The 18,504-nt window shown below is 43.6% G+C and overlaps 1 protein-coding gene across 1 annotated transcript in view; it reads left to right on the top strand.

Moving 5' to 3' along the window:
• The window catches only part of KDM4B (lysine demethylase 4B), a 731,006-nt gene that overhangs the window by 274,833 nt on the left and 437,669 nt on the right, over positions 1-18,504 (top strand). The window lies entirely within an intron of this gene.

Genomic DNA, 18,504 nt, shown 5'->3' with positions numbered 1-18,504 from the left:
CACCTACACTACCTCCTGTTGATAAGTATTGCTTTTGATGTCTCTTATCCTTTGTCATTTTTTATTGGAAGAAATGCATCAAAGTGTTTGGAAGTTTTAATGGAAACTTGAATGGTGAAGTTGCTCCCGCTTAATCCTTTTCTCTGCTGCAAATTATGATACAAAACTGTTTCTTATCCGGATGTTGCACCACTGTATTGATACATGTTGGGAAGTTTTAAGGCATTGGTGTGCACTCGCTCTGTCGTCTTTAATTGATCAATTGAATGTACTTTACTGCTGCAAACATTGTGATGTTAAATTACTCAAAACTTGGACTAGATCTCAGTGTGAGAAATGTTTAAAGTCATCCTCTACGCCTAAAACACCAGACCCCTCGGTAGTAATGATGAACTTTATGGAGTCTATGCGCAAAGAGTTTTTTCCAGTAACCCTCCAGGACAGGTATACTACGAGATTTGGCCCCTCCCAGGAAACAGGAAACATCCACTTGGTCTCTCTATAAGTTTAGACCCACCGCAGGTGTCCGGCAGTATGGATGTTTCCTGTTCCCTGGAACAGGTCTCTCTGTAAGGTGTCCGAGTCCTGGAGAGCCTGGGTGGCTAAGGGCTTTGGGCATGCTGCTGGGGATTTATGCTGGCCGATAAATGCGGAGATCAGTAGTGTGGAACCAGTGGCTTACCTCCCTCAAACGCATGGTGTTCAGGTGATGGCGGCAGGGGGAAGGCTGTAGCGAAGACGCTCTTTTGGCAGAGGTCGCTGGCACGGTTGTTGGACGCTGGGGGAGACAAAGCGGTAGGCAGAGGCCGTGCGCATGGTTTCCCTCAACCAAGATGGCGGCACGGACGTTTCCGGTGTCGCCGTGACGTTACTTCCGCACGCCAGAATTGAAGAGCTACAGCGGTTCGGCGTTCACTCTCACTATCCATTAAACTGTGTGAGAGATGAACGCTGCTCAGGAGGCTGGGATTCAAGGCAGGAGGCCAAGAAGGATACCAAAGCCGACAAGCCTGAGACTGATCCAAACAAACAAGACGCAGGAGCGGTGAGATAAAACTGATTTGGATTCGTTTTTACAGCTAGCCTTAGCTGTTGGGGCAAAGTTTGGCTAATAATTGTTTGTTTTAGCTAAAATGGTTTCTTTGACTAGGGTTGTTTTGTCTGTTTTTCTTTCAGAGTAAATATTGCTGTTTAAACTGACAGGCCCAGGTCCAAACGTTGCCCTATATGCAATATTAAATTGCCACATGTATGTGCTAAAACTTTGTTAAGCATGCACAATTACACTGCTTAATCAGGAGTCTATTAATTCATATAAATACTTAATGAATGCAATGAGAAGTGAAATGACTGAGTTAATTAAGGCTTTCAGAGAAGCAATGGTGGCTTTAGCTACACAAGCACCTGTTAATGTTGTTACAGATAAAAATTCCTGTGCCAATTAATGTTGAAACTACTTTTTTTGCACAGGCTGGGGTGATTATAACTCCGCCAGTTATTGACAATATACCTGCTTCCGTATCAGAGGAAATTGTTAGTAATGTATCTGTTGGACCTTTGTACATAAAAAAGCTACAGCTAATAGACAGGTTTTGTCTGATTCTGAACCAGAGTAATTAGAAATGGAGGATGTTTTTGATTCTGATGGTGAAGAGGAGTATGCAAAGCAAACCTGCAATAGTTAAATTTGCATCAAGTGAAACTGAAAAGCTTTATATAATGCATTAGAGAGTCTAGTGTTAGCAGAGGACAATCTGAAGTCATTCACAGTTGTACACCTAAAGGGCTCAACAAACAATCTAGCAGACGTCGATTGTGAAGTGGACTTTGAATATAGCAGGTGGATAACCCAGATGTGGGGAATACCAGAGGTAGAGTTGTTCTCATGAAGATAATGAATTCAGAGATGACTGTAATTTTAGCTGCACCCAGTTGGGACAAGAGATTGTGGTTTCCGCTATTGTTGAATATGAAGTTTGCAGGACCGATATTGTTACCAATAATGGACAATCTAATCACAGTTCAAGAGGTGAACATTCCTCAAGTAATACATTTGAATCTAGCGGACTTGCTAGTGAAAAGTCTATCCTCAGGAAAAAGACTATCTAACAGAGTGATAGAATCTTTACTGAATAGTTAGAAAGCGAACTTATATAAAATGTATGACCTGTGCTTACAGGAGTCTGTTTGTTTTTTTAAAGGTAGCCATACACTGTTTAGATTAGCAGCAGACAGATTATCAGATACATTTCTGATCTATCTGATGTGTTTAGGTGCATTGGGGTCAATGCCGAGTAATAAGCAATCTCTTCAGATCGATTTTAATTTTCCAGCTTGTCAGAAAGATTGCAGTTGATCCTTCGATCGCAATCAGGCAATCGATTTGCGATCGATAGATCGATTTTGATCGATCGGCCGAAAATCGACTGGGTATTGGCTTTTTAAGTCTGCTGAAATAGGGACAATTTGGGAGTTTTTTGCAAAACTATGTTAATGGTCTGACCCTAAACACTATTAGGGTTCAGATCTCTGCATTATCAGGATTTTTTTACACAAGCAGTTGGCTAATGATCCTTTAATTATTAGATTTTGAAGTCTGTGGAGCGGAAAAGGCCGGTTGTGGTGAAACCGTTTCCGAAATAGGATTTATCGACTGTACTAAAAGCTTTGACATTTTCGCCTTTTGTACCAGCGGAAGACTTAGGCTTAGGACCTATAACGCTAAAAGCGGTCTTTTTAGTGGCCATAACTTCTGCAAGATGCATAAGTGAATTAGAGGCACTGTTATGTAAAGAACTGTCCTGCACAATATGTGATGATAGAGTTGTTCTCAGAACTAGTGAAGATTTCTTGCCAAGGTCAGAGATAGGTTTACAGAGGTCAAGAAATTATATCTCCTTCCTTTTATACTAATCCATTGAATGAAAAAGAAAAGAAATAAAGTATGTTAGATGTAAGGAAAAATCTGATAGAATAGCTAAAGAAAGTAAAAATATCAGAAAGTTTATTTGTTAATTTTTCTGGCAAGTTAGTAGTCCAAAAGGTATCGAAAAAAAAAAAAAAAAAATAGATGATCCAGTATCCAGTACACAATGCACAGATTGATCCAAACTGTGCATTGTGGAAGCGTATAAAACCATGAATTTAGAAATTCCTGGTGAAGTAAAGGCTCATTATACCAGGGCCACGGCTACGACCTGGGCTTGCAGAGCTGGAGTATCTCCAATGGAGATATATAAAGCGGCGACATGAAAGAATATCAACACATTCATGCGCCACTACAAGTTGAATCGGATGACTGCAAGGGAGTTTGGAAGAGAAATCCTGCAAGCGGTCAGCCCGCCCTAAGGTTGGTGAGGTTTATTTCTTGCTCATCATCTCGTAGTATACCTGTCCTGGAGGGTTACTGGAAAAACCCTAAGCTAGCTAACGGGTAGATTTATTTTAGGTAACCCTCCAGGACAGGTTGCGAACCCACCCATTTTAAAATTATGTATATGTAATACTGTATACGTTATGTGTATATATGATAAACTGCAATGTATAATTAGGGTAGTCTGGTGTGTAGACCATGTTCAGGGTTTCTTGAATACATACTGCCGGACACCTGCGGTGGGTCTAAACTTATAGAGAGACCAAGTGGATGTTTCCTGTTTCCTGGGAGGGGCCAAATCTCGTAGTATACCTGTCCTGGAGGGTTACCTAAAATAAATCTACCCGTTAGCTAGCTTAGGGTTTCTTCCACATTTAAGACATTTAGGTCAGTCATGTCTTCCCCGCCTCAGTGGGCTGTGCCTCAATTACCTCCACCCTTGGTACCAACTCTACCGGTTCAGCCCTCTCCTTCCCCCACTCCTCCGGCCGTTCCGGCTAACCCTAGTGGGATCCCGTTGGTCTCTGAACCTCAGGATTTTGCGATTTCTTCTTCTGCAGAAAACTCCTTAAAGGAGGGTGAGGAGAGGAGTGGGCTTGATTCTGACCTGGAAAACATGCCGCAAAAATCATCCAAATACCTGTTTAACGCTGAAGAAACTTCAGAGTTACTTAAAGCGGTGTATGAGGCGGAGCAGCTGGCTGAGCCAGTGACTTCGTCGTCAGCACGAGATGATATATATTCAGGGTTGGACTGTTCAGAAGGTAGAACCTTTCCGGTCCATCCGGCTATTCAGAAAATTATTTTGTCCCAATGGGAGGACCCGGAAAAAAGGCTGTATTTTCCCAGGTCTTTTAAATGTAGGTTCCCCTTTAAAGAGGAGGACGTTGCTTTATGGGAAAAATGTCCCAGACTGGATGCTGCTTTATCGCAATATTCTAAAAATGCTGATTTGTCTTTTGAGGACGCAGGGGTCCTGAAAAACCCTATGGATAAAAAGGCTAAAAATTTGTTAAAAAGAGCATGGGAATCTACTTCTTTCTCTTTTAAAGAGAACCCGAGGTGTGTTTAAAGAATTTTATCTGCATACAGGGGCTGGATCTACCTATACAGCCCAGTCTCTGTTGCTATCCCAAACCCCCCTAAGGTCCCCCTGCACTCTGCAATCCCCCATAAATCACAGCCGTGCTGTGAGACTTTGTTTACATCTGTAGTGTCAGTATCGGCTGCTCCCCCGCCTCCTGCATAGCTCCGGTCCCTGCCCCCATCCCTTCCCTCCAATCAGCAGGGAGGGAAGGGATGCAGACGGGGACCGGAGTTCTGCAGGAGGCGGGGAGAGCAGCAGACTGACACTGTAGAGATAAACACAGCCAGCTCTGACAAGCTGTTTGTCAGCAGCGTGGCTGTGATTTATGAGGAATTGCAGAGTGCAGGGGGACCTTAGGGGGTTTGGGATAGCAACAGAGGCTGGGCTGTATAGGCAGATCCAGCCTCTGTATGCAGATAACATTCTTCAAACCCACCTCAGGTTCTCTTTAAGCCAGCAATCTCGGCTATTTGTTTATCCCGTAATTTGAATAAGTAGCTAGCAGGGCTTAATAAACACCTGGTGGATGGAACGCCTCATGCTACTATTCTAGAATATTTTCCGGTAATCGCACGTTCTGTAGCGTTCTTAGCAGACACAGCTACTGAATCCCTAAAATCAGCAGCCAGAGCTTTAGCGTCAATCAATACAGCTAGGCGGGCTCTATGGCTAAATACCTGGGAGGGTGACATAGTCTCTTAGCAAAAATTGTGTGCTATGAAATGTGATAGAGATCTCTTATTTGGTAAAGGTTTAGAAGATATCCTAGAGAGGTCTTCTGGAAAGGGAAAAAAGTTTCCAGACAAAAGGAAAAAACAGCCCTTTCGTAAAAACTTTCAAGGCAAAAGGCAGTTTACCCAGAGGGATGCGAAATCGCAACCCCAGAAGAAGAGATGGACGTATAATTCCTCAAAATCAAGGACTCCTTTTCTCTTTAACAAGCAAGCCACCTCAAATCCAAGAGAAAATAAGTGACAGGGAACAGGTCGGAGGGAGACTCCTATCATTCAGTCATGTGTGGACAAATATTACCACAAATGCGTTTATTTTGGACCTCCTAAAAACAGGTTACAAAATAGAGTTCTCCTCCCGTCCCCCCCAAAACTTTGTTCTCACGGGTCTATCCAGGGACCAGGAAAAAGCATCTGCCCTGCTAGAATCAATAAGCGTCCTCCTCCATCACAATGTGATTGCCCGGGTGCCAGCTACCCAATACAGAAGGGGTTTTTACTCCAGAGTTTTCATGATCAGGAAACCTTCAGGCAAATACAGAATGATTTTAAATCTCAAACAGTTGAATCCGTTCATTCAGGAAAAGAAATTCCGGATGGAGAATATCTTCACTATAAGGAATCTGATCCCAAAAGAAGCCTTTATGGCGACTCTAGATATCCAGGATGCATATTTACATGTGCCAATACACCCGGCATATCAACGTTACCTGAGGTTTGCGGTAAGAGTGGGGGATACAATTCACCACTACCAATACCAGGCCCTTCCATTTGGGATCTCTTCCGCTCCTCGCATATTCACGAAAATCATGGCAGAGGTAACATCTTTTTTGCGTCTGCAGAAAATTCAAATAATTCCATATTTGGACGATCTGTTGATAGTAGCAGACTCCACGCAGACCCTTCTGCATCATATAGATCTAACGATCCATTACCTCTCCCAGTTGGGATGGCTTGTGAATTACGACAAATCAATGTTGGTCCCAACCCAGAAAGTGAAATTTCTAGGTTTCTGGGTGGATTCAATTAACAAAATGTTTCTGTTGCCGGAGGACAAGCAATTAAATCTAATACTCAGGGTACGGGACTTCAAAGCCCAGTTAAGAGTATCCCTGAGGGAGACTCTATCTTTGTTAGGCTTAATGACTTCAACGATCCCGGATGTAGTTTGGGCACAATTTCATTCCCGCATTCTTCAGGAATGGTTCCTGAGAGTATGGGAGAGTCTGGATCAGTCCTATTCGCTTCCACCCTGTGTGATCTCATCCCTTCTTTGGTGGGAGGAGTTAACGAACCTCAATCAGGGTCGTTTATGGAATCCACCAGTTCTGAAGAGGATATATACGGATGCCAGTCTGGAGGGCTGGGGAGCCCATTTAGATCATTTACAGGTTCAGGGACAATGGTCTCCAGAGATTCGAGCCAAATATTCGAATTTCAGGGAGCTTCTACCAGTAAAATTGGCACTGCTCGAGTTTCTCCCGACCATATAAAATTGCTATGGTACCGTATGGTCAGACAATATAGTAACCGTATCATATATTCAAAAGCAAGGAGGGACAAGATCAAAGGATCTAAGGGATTTGGCGCTGCAAATTTTACAGATAGCAGAAGCGAATCTGCGAACGATCTCGTCGGTGCATATAAGGGGCTCTCTAAATATTTTAGCAGATTTTTTATTATTTTTTATTTCGTACTGTGCTATTATTTGTCTCTATATTTGTTGATTTTAACGATTTTCTGTATATATTTATTATTCATATTGCATATTTAATAAACAATGCTAACTGAACCCTGGTTTCTGAAGAGTCGCTACTATTGTTGAGAGCTAGATTAAATAGAGTGTGTTTGTTTAACCGTTTCTATTTGCAGGTCTAGAGTCAGTCGGTCAGTGGGCTCCTCTGTCCCAGGGTAACAGAGGTGGTGGCAGTTATACCCTAAAATAGTGTGTAATTTGTATTACCGTAACTCACAGGCTCCCTTCTAGTCGGTCTGTTGCCAAAATCCCAGTGGTTTCTGCGCACCGATTGGGACCACAGATTGCATGGTCTGTGTGCTGAAACCGATTGGAAGACATTGTGTGATCCGGCCACTAGGGGCTCTGTGACAGGCCCCACTTGTTCTATAATCATAAACCGAAGTTGGCTAACTTGATGATTAGCTTGAATAAAATGGAATGCAACTGCTTGGTCAGTCAAGGATTCTCGAATCGCATGTTTATGGGACGATAAATGTTTTTTTATTTTTTTTGTGTGGTTTGCCCGACGTACAGAAGACCGCACGGACACGTAAGTGCACATACTACATATGCTGAATCATGTGAGACAGCTATGTATTTTAAACTTAGTACCTCTGTAGGGGTGTGTGATCTGGTCACCCCTAATCACAGAACTGCAATGTACGCAGTTCATGCACGGGAAAGTACCTCTGCAATTAGACCTTGAATGGCCAGTGGACCAACCGGTCTCTTAAATTGGGTGCCCTGTTGTAGGAGATAATAGGGGGATTTCTGAATTGCTCTATCTCAGGAAAGCAATCAGTGAGTAAATACCAATGACGTTTGATAATTTTAGCTATATTGTCACTTTGAGTGTTATATCGTGTCACAAATGGTATTCTCGCACTGATATTTCTGCGTCTGGCCTGGCTTTCTCCACCATGTTCAATTCTTCCTCGTGCTACTTCAACTACATCTTCAGGATAGCCTCTGCAAACAAATTTATCATGCATTTTATTAAACCTCTGTGTTTTGACTATCTCGTAATCAACTGTTTTGTGCACTCGCTGAAATTGACTGATTGGAACCGATCTCCTAGTGACCCTTGGATGGCTTAGTATAGAGATCAGTAACCAATCTCTGGTCCTTGCATATAACCAGAGTATCTAAAAAACTTACTTGTTCCATAGAACTATGTATAGTGAGCCTGATGTCAGGGCACTGTACCATCAACTGATTAATGAATTCTTGAAGGGTCGAATGTGGTCCTGCACACACGCAAAATATATCATCAATATATCAGAACTACTGTATAGCATGTTCCTTAAACAGTGTATTAGAATAAACAAACATTTGTTCGTATACTCCCATATCAATATTTGCGTAGGACAGGGCCACATTCGACCCCATGGCCGTCCCCCCTCATTTGCATATAAAGTAGATCCTCGAACTTGAAGTAATTACACTTGAGTACCATCTCTAGTAATATGCATATAAAACATCTGGAAAATAGAAAGATCAGATGATGTCTCTAACATATATTGGACAGCCTCCACACCACCCTCATGTGGTAAAGACGTATAAAGACTTTCAACGTCCATGGTGACTAAACTACAAGTGTCCTCAATTGGAGGCATATTACGCAGAAAATTAAGAAACATCTGTGTGTCCCTCAGATAAGATTTGAGAGATACTACATAAGGTCAAAGCAATTGGTCTAAGTACTTGGCAATGGGGGCCAGAACAGAGTCAGTCCCGGCGACTATGGGTCGACCAGGTGGATTTACTAAACTTTTGTGAATCTTCGGACAAATGTACATCACAAGAGTTATGGGATATGGTTGAATCAAATAGTCAAGTTTCTCATCGATTAAGCCCTCCATCTTGGCTGCCGACACAATCCGGTCAATCTTGGTCTGTATATACAATAGTGGATCCGCTGGTATGGGTAAGTATGTAGAAGTATCCGCCAACTGGTATAAGATCTCATTGCGATACATCAGTGCCCATCACGACAACTGCCCCACCTTTGTTGGCTGGTTTTATTGTTATTAATAGATTGTCTAATAGCTCCTTAATAGCCAGTCTCTCTGCTTTAGTAATATTAGATCGCACATGAAAACCTGAAAGATTGGTCTTCCTGAGTTAGGAATCCACCTCTTCCTGTACTTTCTTTATGTAGACATCTGTAATTTGACAAGATGATGGTAGTTCTGTGCCTGCGCAGTAGAGACCCAATGATGTCATGTACCCCACGTGACCCGTGCCGTGGAGTGCACAGGAAGCCGACCCGGAAGCTGACCTGGCGAGGTCGGCTTCTTCACCGCTGGACACCGGGAGTGAGAGGATCTGCGGCGAGGGCACCAATCGACTGCCAGGAGCTGGAAGAAGCCCCAGATAAGTGCAGTTTGGTTTTTTGGGGGGCAGCACGGATCTTCCCTTTAAAAATTTCTTGCAAAATTTCTGATATTTCTTTTGCCTGTACGGACTCCTCTAATTTTAATATTATTTCTTCTGTTCCTATTTTCTTGGTCGTCAATTTCTGAGGCTAAATTCCACAGTTTTTCCTCATGTTGTGCCAGAGTTTTTGCCGGAGTATCTGCCATTGCTGCCAAATCCTCCTTTCCTGCCTCAAGTGCCTTTTTGAACATACCACTCATTGCTTCCTTTAGTGGTTGGATTTCACTGGCTATAGTTTCTTTAAAAGTATTTTGCATAGAATCAATGCATAGCATCAATGCATAGCATCAATCATAGAATTATGCTGTCTCTGTGAGAATTCAACATTACCCTTATATTGTTTTCATTGACTATCACTCCAGGTGGATTATCACTTTTTGGATCTAGATACTCGTGTACGCTATTTTCTTTGCATTCAATTATTTGCGGCTCTGCAGTATTATCCATTTTCCCCCGACTGTCCGTCGGTAACTTTGATTTATCGTTATTCCCTTGATTGTCTTCGCCCCCTGCATTCAGTTCTAATCTCCTCCATGGGTTTTAACTATCATCTGTATGCAGATGACACCCAGATCTACCTCCACACCCCTGACATATCCACCACTACCATGGACAAGGTCTCCTCCTGTCTATCAGCCATCACCTCCTGGATGTCCGCTAGGTTCCTGAAACTAAACCTAGACAAAACGGAATTTATGATCTTCCTACCCCGGACATCCATAAACCTCCCAGATGTGCATGTCACTGTTAACCACACTACCATTCACCCTACCTCTCAAGCCCGCTGTCTGGGTGTCACCCTGGACTCTGCACTCTCCTTCACTCCCCACATCCAAAACCTCACAAAGTCCTGCAACTTCCACCTTCGTAACATCTGTAAGATTCGCCCTTTCCTGATCTCTGCCACCACCAAACTCCTCATCCATGCCCTCATAATTTCCCGCCTTGACTACTGCAATGCCCTGCTGTCTGGTCTCCCTATGACCCGAACAGCCCCACTGCAGTCCATCATGAATGCAGCAGCCAGAATTATCCACTGCTCCCATCGCTCCACCATGGCGGATCCCCTCCGTGAATCCCTCCACTGGCTTCCTATCCAGTCCAGAATCAGATTCAAGATACTGTGTCTGACCTACAAATCTGTCCACAAAACCTGTCCAACCTAAATTTCCGAACTTACTCAGAGGTACACACCTAGCCGCTCACTCCGCTCTTCCAATGAACTTCGCCTAACCGCCCCCCGCATCACCCAGTCCCATGCACGCCTCCAGGACTTCTCAAGAGCTGTTCCAACACTATGGAACTCCCTACCTCCACCCATTAGGGCAGCCCCCTCCTTCAACATCTTCAAGAAGGCCCTCAAAACTCACCTTTTCACTCTGGCCCACAGCAGAACTCTGGTCTCCTACCTCTCCCTTTAGATTGTAAGCCTTTGGGCAGGGTCCTCCTCCTTTTGTGTCCAACCTGATCATGCACCTCCATTACTGTGAACCCATGCTAGGCATCTGAGTGAACCTAACTTGCCTAATCTCCATGCTCCATCCAGTGACTAAGCATTACCTTGTACTCATACTGTGCTGCATGATCTGATCTTTCTTGTATTCAGGTATTGTCATTTTGCTGTATGTCACCCCTAAATATTGTATGTATCCCTATTTATGGTCCAGCGCTGCGTAATATGTAGGCGCTTTATAAATACAATAAATAAATCTCGATTGGCTCCCATTTTTAATCTTCCCCAAACTGTCACATAGCTCAGAAATGAATGGCTAATATCACATTGAGTTGGAGATTGGTGTTGTAATTCTGTCTGGCAATGTATCTTATTGATTGAGAATGGTGAGTCTCTGGAGCCTATAGGTCAATTCATTGTATATTTTGGTTCGCTCTTTTCGCAGTTTAGCTGACATGTGGATAATTTTACCTCTAAGAACTGCCTTATGGGCTAGCCAGTGGGTCATTGGAGACATGTCATTAGCTTGATTGGAATCAAAGTAATATCTCATTTCCTCAGCAGTCTGAAGTTTAGTTGAAGGGTTAATAAGCAGGGTGTCATTAATTCATCAAGACATTCTGGGGGGACGGAGATTAGTCCAATCAAAGAAGGTAAGAACCATATCGTGGTCTGACCGATGTGCCTAGTGTAGAGCAGAGAAGGAAGCAAACTAGTGGAAAATAAAACATGGTCTATTTTGGTATATGTATTGTGAAGGGCCAAGTAGAATGTTTAACTTCTTTTAGGTCCATAAAGTTCTCTCCAAGAGACTGATATAGCCAGGTCAGATAGTAAAATATGAAATTTGTCTATTACGTTTAGAACGTTTGTCCGGGGAAGGCAAAGCTTTATTAAGAGTGTTGTTGAGGGTAAGATTAAAATCTTATTATAGGGGTATTGGGGAACAGAAGCAAATTGTGGGAAATATATTGAACCATTTTCAGGGCCTGGTCTGGTGACACATAACCATTAACTAAGTTGATTTGTTTGGAATGTAGTACACCTTGGATTATGTGAAATCTGCCTAGTGAGTCAGAAATGGTGACTAACTTGAAAAGGGATATTATTTTTTAGCAGGGTCGGTACTCCTCTTTTTGTAGTCATTCTACACATGTAAAAAGTGTTGTATCTTTTAAAGAGAATCTGTACTGTGAAAATCTTACATAAATAAAAGTACCAGCCTGTTTGTTGTCTTCTCCTAGCCCACTCTGTGACATTTTCGCCGCTCCCACTGCTTTCCTGGTGATAAAATCACTGTTTTAGTCATTGTTTTTGTAAACAATGAAGATGGCCGCCAAACAGGAAATACATCATCAGAGCAGGTGCCTGTTTGCAGAAGCTCCTCTCAAATGTGACTTGATTGCTGGAATGTTAATCTGCACTGATCTCTCTGCACTCACAGCTGTTAGAAATTTCTCAGCTCCACAAGCCTTGCAGAGATGCTGGCTGTGAGCAGAGACAAGCTTGTGACTCATACACACACAGGAGAGCCTGCAGGTGGCGTGCATAACTTCTCCCTATCACAGCAGAGAGAGTGCATTCCTCTTTGTCTCGACAAGGCTTGACAAGAAAAGAAGATTGCATCTATTACAGAGACAGAGCAACTAGAAGAGGCTGCAGTAATCCAGACCACATTAAAACAGGTATAGGAACTTATAGGATAGAAGAAATAAGGCTGAAAATTTTGTTACAGAGTCTCTTTAAGGAATTATCGGGGGACTGAAGATTGGGAAAAGTGAGTTTCCTAGAGGCAAATAATGTCAGGATTGTGTTTGACCACAGCTGTGAATGCTTTATTATGTTTGAGAGAGGTGTTGAAGCCCCCAACATTACTGGATAGGAGTATCAGAATCGGAATACTTTATTCGCCAAGTGCGACCATGTCACACCCGGAATTGCTTGTGGTTACATGGCATAAGACAAAAGGAGCAGTAAACAGACATTCAGGCAAGCAAGCATCAATACATTGCAGGTGAACATAGACATAGTGGTGATAACATTGCATAAAAACAGGGCACGGGGCTGGGACCACGTCCTTAGGGGCTCACATATGGGAGGGTGAGTGAGTTCAAGAGAAGGACTGCCTGGGGGAAGAAAGAGTTCCTGTGCCTTATCGTTCTGGTGAAAATGGTCCTGAGGTGAAAAAGCGCCAGCCAGGGTGTGAGGGGTCGTTCAGTATCCTATACGCCCTACCCCACAAACAATTTGTGTGTAGGAGGTCCAGGGGTGGCAGAGGTGACCCAATGATCCTCTCCGCAGTGTTGATGACTCTTTAAAGTTTCAACCGGTCACTTGCGGAAGTGCCTGCGTACCAGACAATGGAGGAGCAGAGTTTAACCATAGTCTAAAGGTTTTATGCAGATGATGTTGGAGGGCATTGCTAGGTTTGACTTAGAACTACTAAATCTAAAAAAAACCTCTGAACCTCTTAAAACGAGTAAAACTACATGTAATATAGTAGCAAGAACTGGAAAGGAGAAGTGCCACTAAAAAGTGAGGCACAAGAGTGCATGTATCTTGCAGATGCATGTCTGACCATAATTACCTTGAGCAAGCAGAGCTAGGGGTAAAGAATATATTGAGCGGGCAGCGAATGATGAGCCACAAAAACAGTCATTAGATGTTAGAGGCACAGGGCAACATCATTTTCAAAGCATAGGTGTTAGGATTTGCCATGCCGCCTTGTGTGGCTACAAATCGGCCCAAGACGACAGAGCAAATTGTGGGGCAGAGAAAGTCTGGCAAAGTCATCTGGAAATAACAATGCACAGTCATATAACTGCAGGCATAGGTCTTTTGTCAAGACCCTGAGCCATTGTGTAGCAGGATCCAACTTGAGGAAGAGGCAGCATCCGGGCCATTTTGCAAGGGACATGGAGGGCCATCATGCTGAAAGGTAGAGCGCATATGTATGCACGTCCAGCATGGTGGAGCTCAGACCCATCAGCAATGCATGGACACAACACAGCAAAGAACTGTAGTTCATTAGCCATTTAGCTGTTTGATGAAAGAATATATCAATCAGTTCGAGTAAATTTGAATAGGCCTATCAGTTGAACGGTAGCAAGAACTAGTCAGTAAGGGTCAGACACAGTGCCTAATGAGCAGTAGGAGAGCAGGACACAGAGGGCCACCAATCTAGAAAACACTGCATAGACACACGCATATCTGCCCAGCATGATGTAGTTCAGATCCTCAGTAACTACACACTTATAGGATGACTTTGTGGAAAACATGTCGTAACCTTAAGGGTATAGCACAGACAAATCAAAGAGGAGTTGCAGTGCCATTCTGCTTGGCTGCCAGAACGGCAGAGCAAGTCCCAGATTCAAAAAGACCCTGTACAATCACTCACTAGTCTGGATAGAGCAATGCATCTATATGAGTGTTACACATATGTCGGCATATAAGGTCCTTTACAAAAGACATATAGGGACTCCATGTCTGAAAGCACCATGCAGCAGCATACACATCCAGCATGATGGGGCTCAGACCCAGCAGCAGCATATCGGGTTTAAGCCATTGGTAGCAGGAACTGGTGAAGAGGTTAAGAAAGGTCTAACATCAAGACCAATGAAAGATAAAAGGCAGGACATGGAGGACCATCACACTGGGAAGCACATACCCACCCACAGTGATGGAGCTCAGACCTCTAGTGGTTGCGCATTTACGGGGGGGGGGGCATTATCATAAATGTGTGTGTCACCCAAAAGGATGGGACAGAAGTAAGTTAGATGAAATTGCCATGCCGTCCAGATCGGCCCAGAACAGCAGAGCAAGTCCCAGGGTCAGAGAGGCGAGATGCACTCATCCATAATTCAGACATAACCGTACATGCTATACAGGGGACATTACAAAAAGGTTATTTTCAGAGGGCATGGAGGGCCACCATGCTGAAATATGGCATGGAAAACCACACCCATCCAATATGATGGAGCTCAGACCCTGTCTTTACAGTGTGTAAAGACAGGGCATCAAAACTGCAAGTTGGTAATTACCCAATAAATTGATACAGCAAATTGTCGATAAGTGCAAATAGGTTTAGAATGTCAGCTCAAGTAATCAGTTGCAAGAACCAGTTAGGAAAAATTTGACACTCAGTTCAATGAAAAATAAAAAAAAGCTGGACATAGAGGGCTACCACACTGGGAAGCACTGCACACAAACAGGCCCAACCAGCGTGATGGAGCTCAGACCTTTAGAGGCTACATATGCATATAGCATAGACACATGTCTGACCCATGAGAGCTAGACCGAGACAAATTGGACAAAATACATTTCCGTGTCGCTCTTTGTGGCTACAGACCTGCCCAGAACCGCAGGACAACTCCCAAGTTCAAAGCATTAAAGTACATTAACCAGTAATTTGAATGGAAACTGTATATGCTACGTACATGGTATTGCTAGAAAACTTTTTCAGGGGGACATGGAGGGCCACCACGCTGAAAGATAGTACGCCCGAGCACGCACATTCAGCATGGTAGAGCTCAGACCCAGTGAAAGTGCATGAACACAGGGCATTGAAAAGATGCATTTCAGCTATCGTCCAGCAAATCTGTGAAAAAATATGTTGATCCTTGCCAATAGATGTAGAATGGCGGATCTAGTAATTAATAGTCCATCTGGCTATCCCTTTACAGGACAACGGTTCTTATTGATTAGCAGATATAGACGTATGTGGTGCAATGCTGAAAACTGCAGCATTATATTTCAAGTCCTTGCAAGTAAAACTATATGTAATATAGTAGCAAGTAAAACTACATGTAATATAGTAGCAAGAACTGGATCTTAAAACAAGCTGCATCTTAAAACAAGTAATAATAATAAGTGCATAGTAGGGCCTAAAGATAGTTCTAGTGAAACACAATAAAGGTATTCGAGTGATAATAAGGGGGGACAGTATTACAGAAAACAAAAAGAACACTGGAGAGAGAAAAGTTTGAAGGCTGGACTAGTGTAAAACATTAGGAAAACATGGTACTTGGCTGTCCATTAGGTATCCGCCAAAGTAGATTTGCCGCGCTGTTTGATTTCGATTTGGTGAGGGCCAGGAATGTTGAGGTCTAGGGGATCTCTGGAAGAGTGGTGGGTCGGTCACCTCCAAATGAATGTTTTCTGGTTGTAGGATCTCTTTCCCTTTCTCCATAGTCTTCACAATGCAGTTGTGGCCATTAAGGGTAAATATCAGTTGACATGAAAATCCCAACGGTGTCGGATTTTTTCGCAGAGAAGGGTGAAGGTAATGTGACAAAATGTCCTAAGCTTCTGTAGTGTAGGCAGTGAACAGAGGCAGGAACTTCTGGTGAGGCCTTGATGCTCCAAGCAGCCATGAGCAACTGATCCCAGATGTCTGCATAATGTAGCTTGAGAACTACATCCCGGGGGTGGCTGGGTTTGCGGGGTTTGGCTAATGCCCGATAGATACGGTCCATTCTGAATTGACTGGTGTCTAGTTGTGGGAGCAGGGAGGAGAATAGGTTCAGTGCTGTTGTTTTGAGATCTAAAATAGTTTCCGGAAGGCCTTAGATCCTGAGATTGGATCTTTGCGCTCTATTCTCAAAGTCTTCTAGTCTTGTTTTGAGAGCCTTAATTCGACCATCTTGGGATTTAAGACTTTTCTCATCAGCAATGGCGTCTGTGGTGCTATCATACTTGAGCTCTAGCTCGTCGACACGATTACCAATCTCTTGGATCTCGGCGGAGAGATTTTTGGCTCTATCCATCATGGCCGCTGTCCGTCCACGAGGCTTCTTCAGCAACTCGGCCAAAGTTCTTCTGCAAGCCGGGGAACACGATCAAGAGCGTTTCTATTTCTTCTTGGCTTTATCAGACATCAATCCTTAATGCAGCCTGAAAGCTTAGCTCAAGAGCGGAGCTGACGCTTGAGGCTACTTTCCTCTAGCGTGCCGAAGCCACGCCCCCTTCTTTGTTTTTTTTTTTTAAAGAGACTCTGAAGCGAGAATAAATCTCGCTTCAGAGCTCATAGTTAGCAGGGGCACATGTGCCCCTGCTAAACCGCCGCATACGCGCCGCTAAACGGGGGTCCCTTCACCCCCAAACCCCCCACTGCGACACTTGATCGCAGGCTTGGTCGCTCCTGGAGGCAGGGCTAACGGCTGCAGCCCTGCCTCCATTCGCGTCTATCAGCCGCGCATCGCCGCCTCTCCCCCGCCCCTCTCAGTGAAGAAAGACTGAGAGGGGTGGGGGAGAGGCGGAGATACGCGCTGACAGACGCGCGTGGGGCAGGGCTGCGGCGGTTAGCCCTGCCCCAACCAGGAAGCGCTCCCCCGCATTACGGAGGGGATTTTGGGGGACAGGGACCCTCGTAAAGCCGCGGGTTAGCGGCGGTTTAGCAGGGGCACACGTGCCCCTGCTATATATGAGGTCTGAAGCGAGATTTATTCTCGCTTCAGACTCTCTTTAAGTCGATTTTCTCAAAAACTTTCTTTTTTACTTTTTTTCCTTGTTCCCACAGAATCAAATTTCTCATTTTAAGGTCGTTCGTATCGACGGGCCATTCGTAATTCAGGTTTGTCGCGGATTACCTATATTCAAAATCTGTTGGCCCACCTGCTACATGGAGGTAGTAAAATTTGTCAGTCAGTCATTGGCCAATCAAAATTAAGTGTGTATCAGGCTTAAAGGGAACCTAAACTGAGGGCAATATGGATGTTTCCTTTTAAACAATACCATTTGCCTGGCAGTCCTGCTGATCTCTTTGGCTGGAATAGTGGCTGAATCACAGACCTGAAACAAGCATGCAGCTAATCCAGTCTGACTTCAGTCAGAGCACCTGATCTTCATGCTTGTTCAGGGGCTGTGGCTGAAACTATTAGAGGCACAGGATCAGCAGGAGAGTCGGGCAACTGGTATTATTTTAAAAAGAAAAATCCATCTCCTTCTCAGTTTCGGTTCCCTTTAAGAGTAATACATCCTACCCTTGTGGTGAGTATTTAAAATTCTTGCAATAGATCTGTGAGATAAAGTGTTTTTACAGCGTAACCTTTAAACTCACATTAATTTCAGTTTGTGTGCTAGTATCTGTATAAATGTTCTTTTGGAATCCATTCATCAGTTGCTGAAGGTATGTAAATCTCCATGTCCATTTCTGGCATTGGCTTTTCTTTTTTATATATATACCAACATGATCATTACAAGATTTTCTAATATTTCTACCCTGCATCATACTCCATGGCCTATACATTTCCAAAAAAACCCCAAAACATATAAATAAGAGGCGGCGTAAACAAAGAAGAGGTGGAACTACAGTCAGTCATAAATACAATCAAAAATGTCTCCCAACTCCTGGCAAGGGGCGAACGGCGCGAGCAAAGCTATCAGCCATTGCTTGGACAAATTGATCCACCTGGCAGATCGTTGGCTGAATCGCAGTCGGGGGTCATGGGCTGCTTTACACACTCCGAATTGTGAGCAGAGGTGGTAGTTATTGGTCGTTTTATTCTGGGTACATAATATTGTGGCTAATCTGCTCGACCAGAATGAAAAGTTTGGGTTTTTATTTAAACCTGTGACATTTTATTCCCATTATGATTGCACACTGCTTAGGTAGTTAGATATTTTTTGTAGTTTGACCCAAAATGCTGTTATTTGACTTAATTATTCAGTACCCAGGCTCTAACA

This window comes from Hyperolius riggenbachi, chromosome 1 (genome assembly GCF_040937935.1).
Source record: "Hyperolius riggenbachi isolate aHypRig1 chromosome 1, aHypRig1.pri, whole genome shotgun sequence".
Classification (NCBI taxonomy): Eukaryota; Metazoa; Chordata; class Amphibia; order Anura; family Hyperoliidae; genus Hyperolius; species Hyperolius riggenbachi.
The sequence above is the reverse complement of the archived record's forward strand: the minus strand, read 5'-3'. Positions and strand labels throughout refer to the sequence as shown.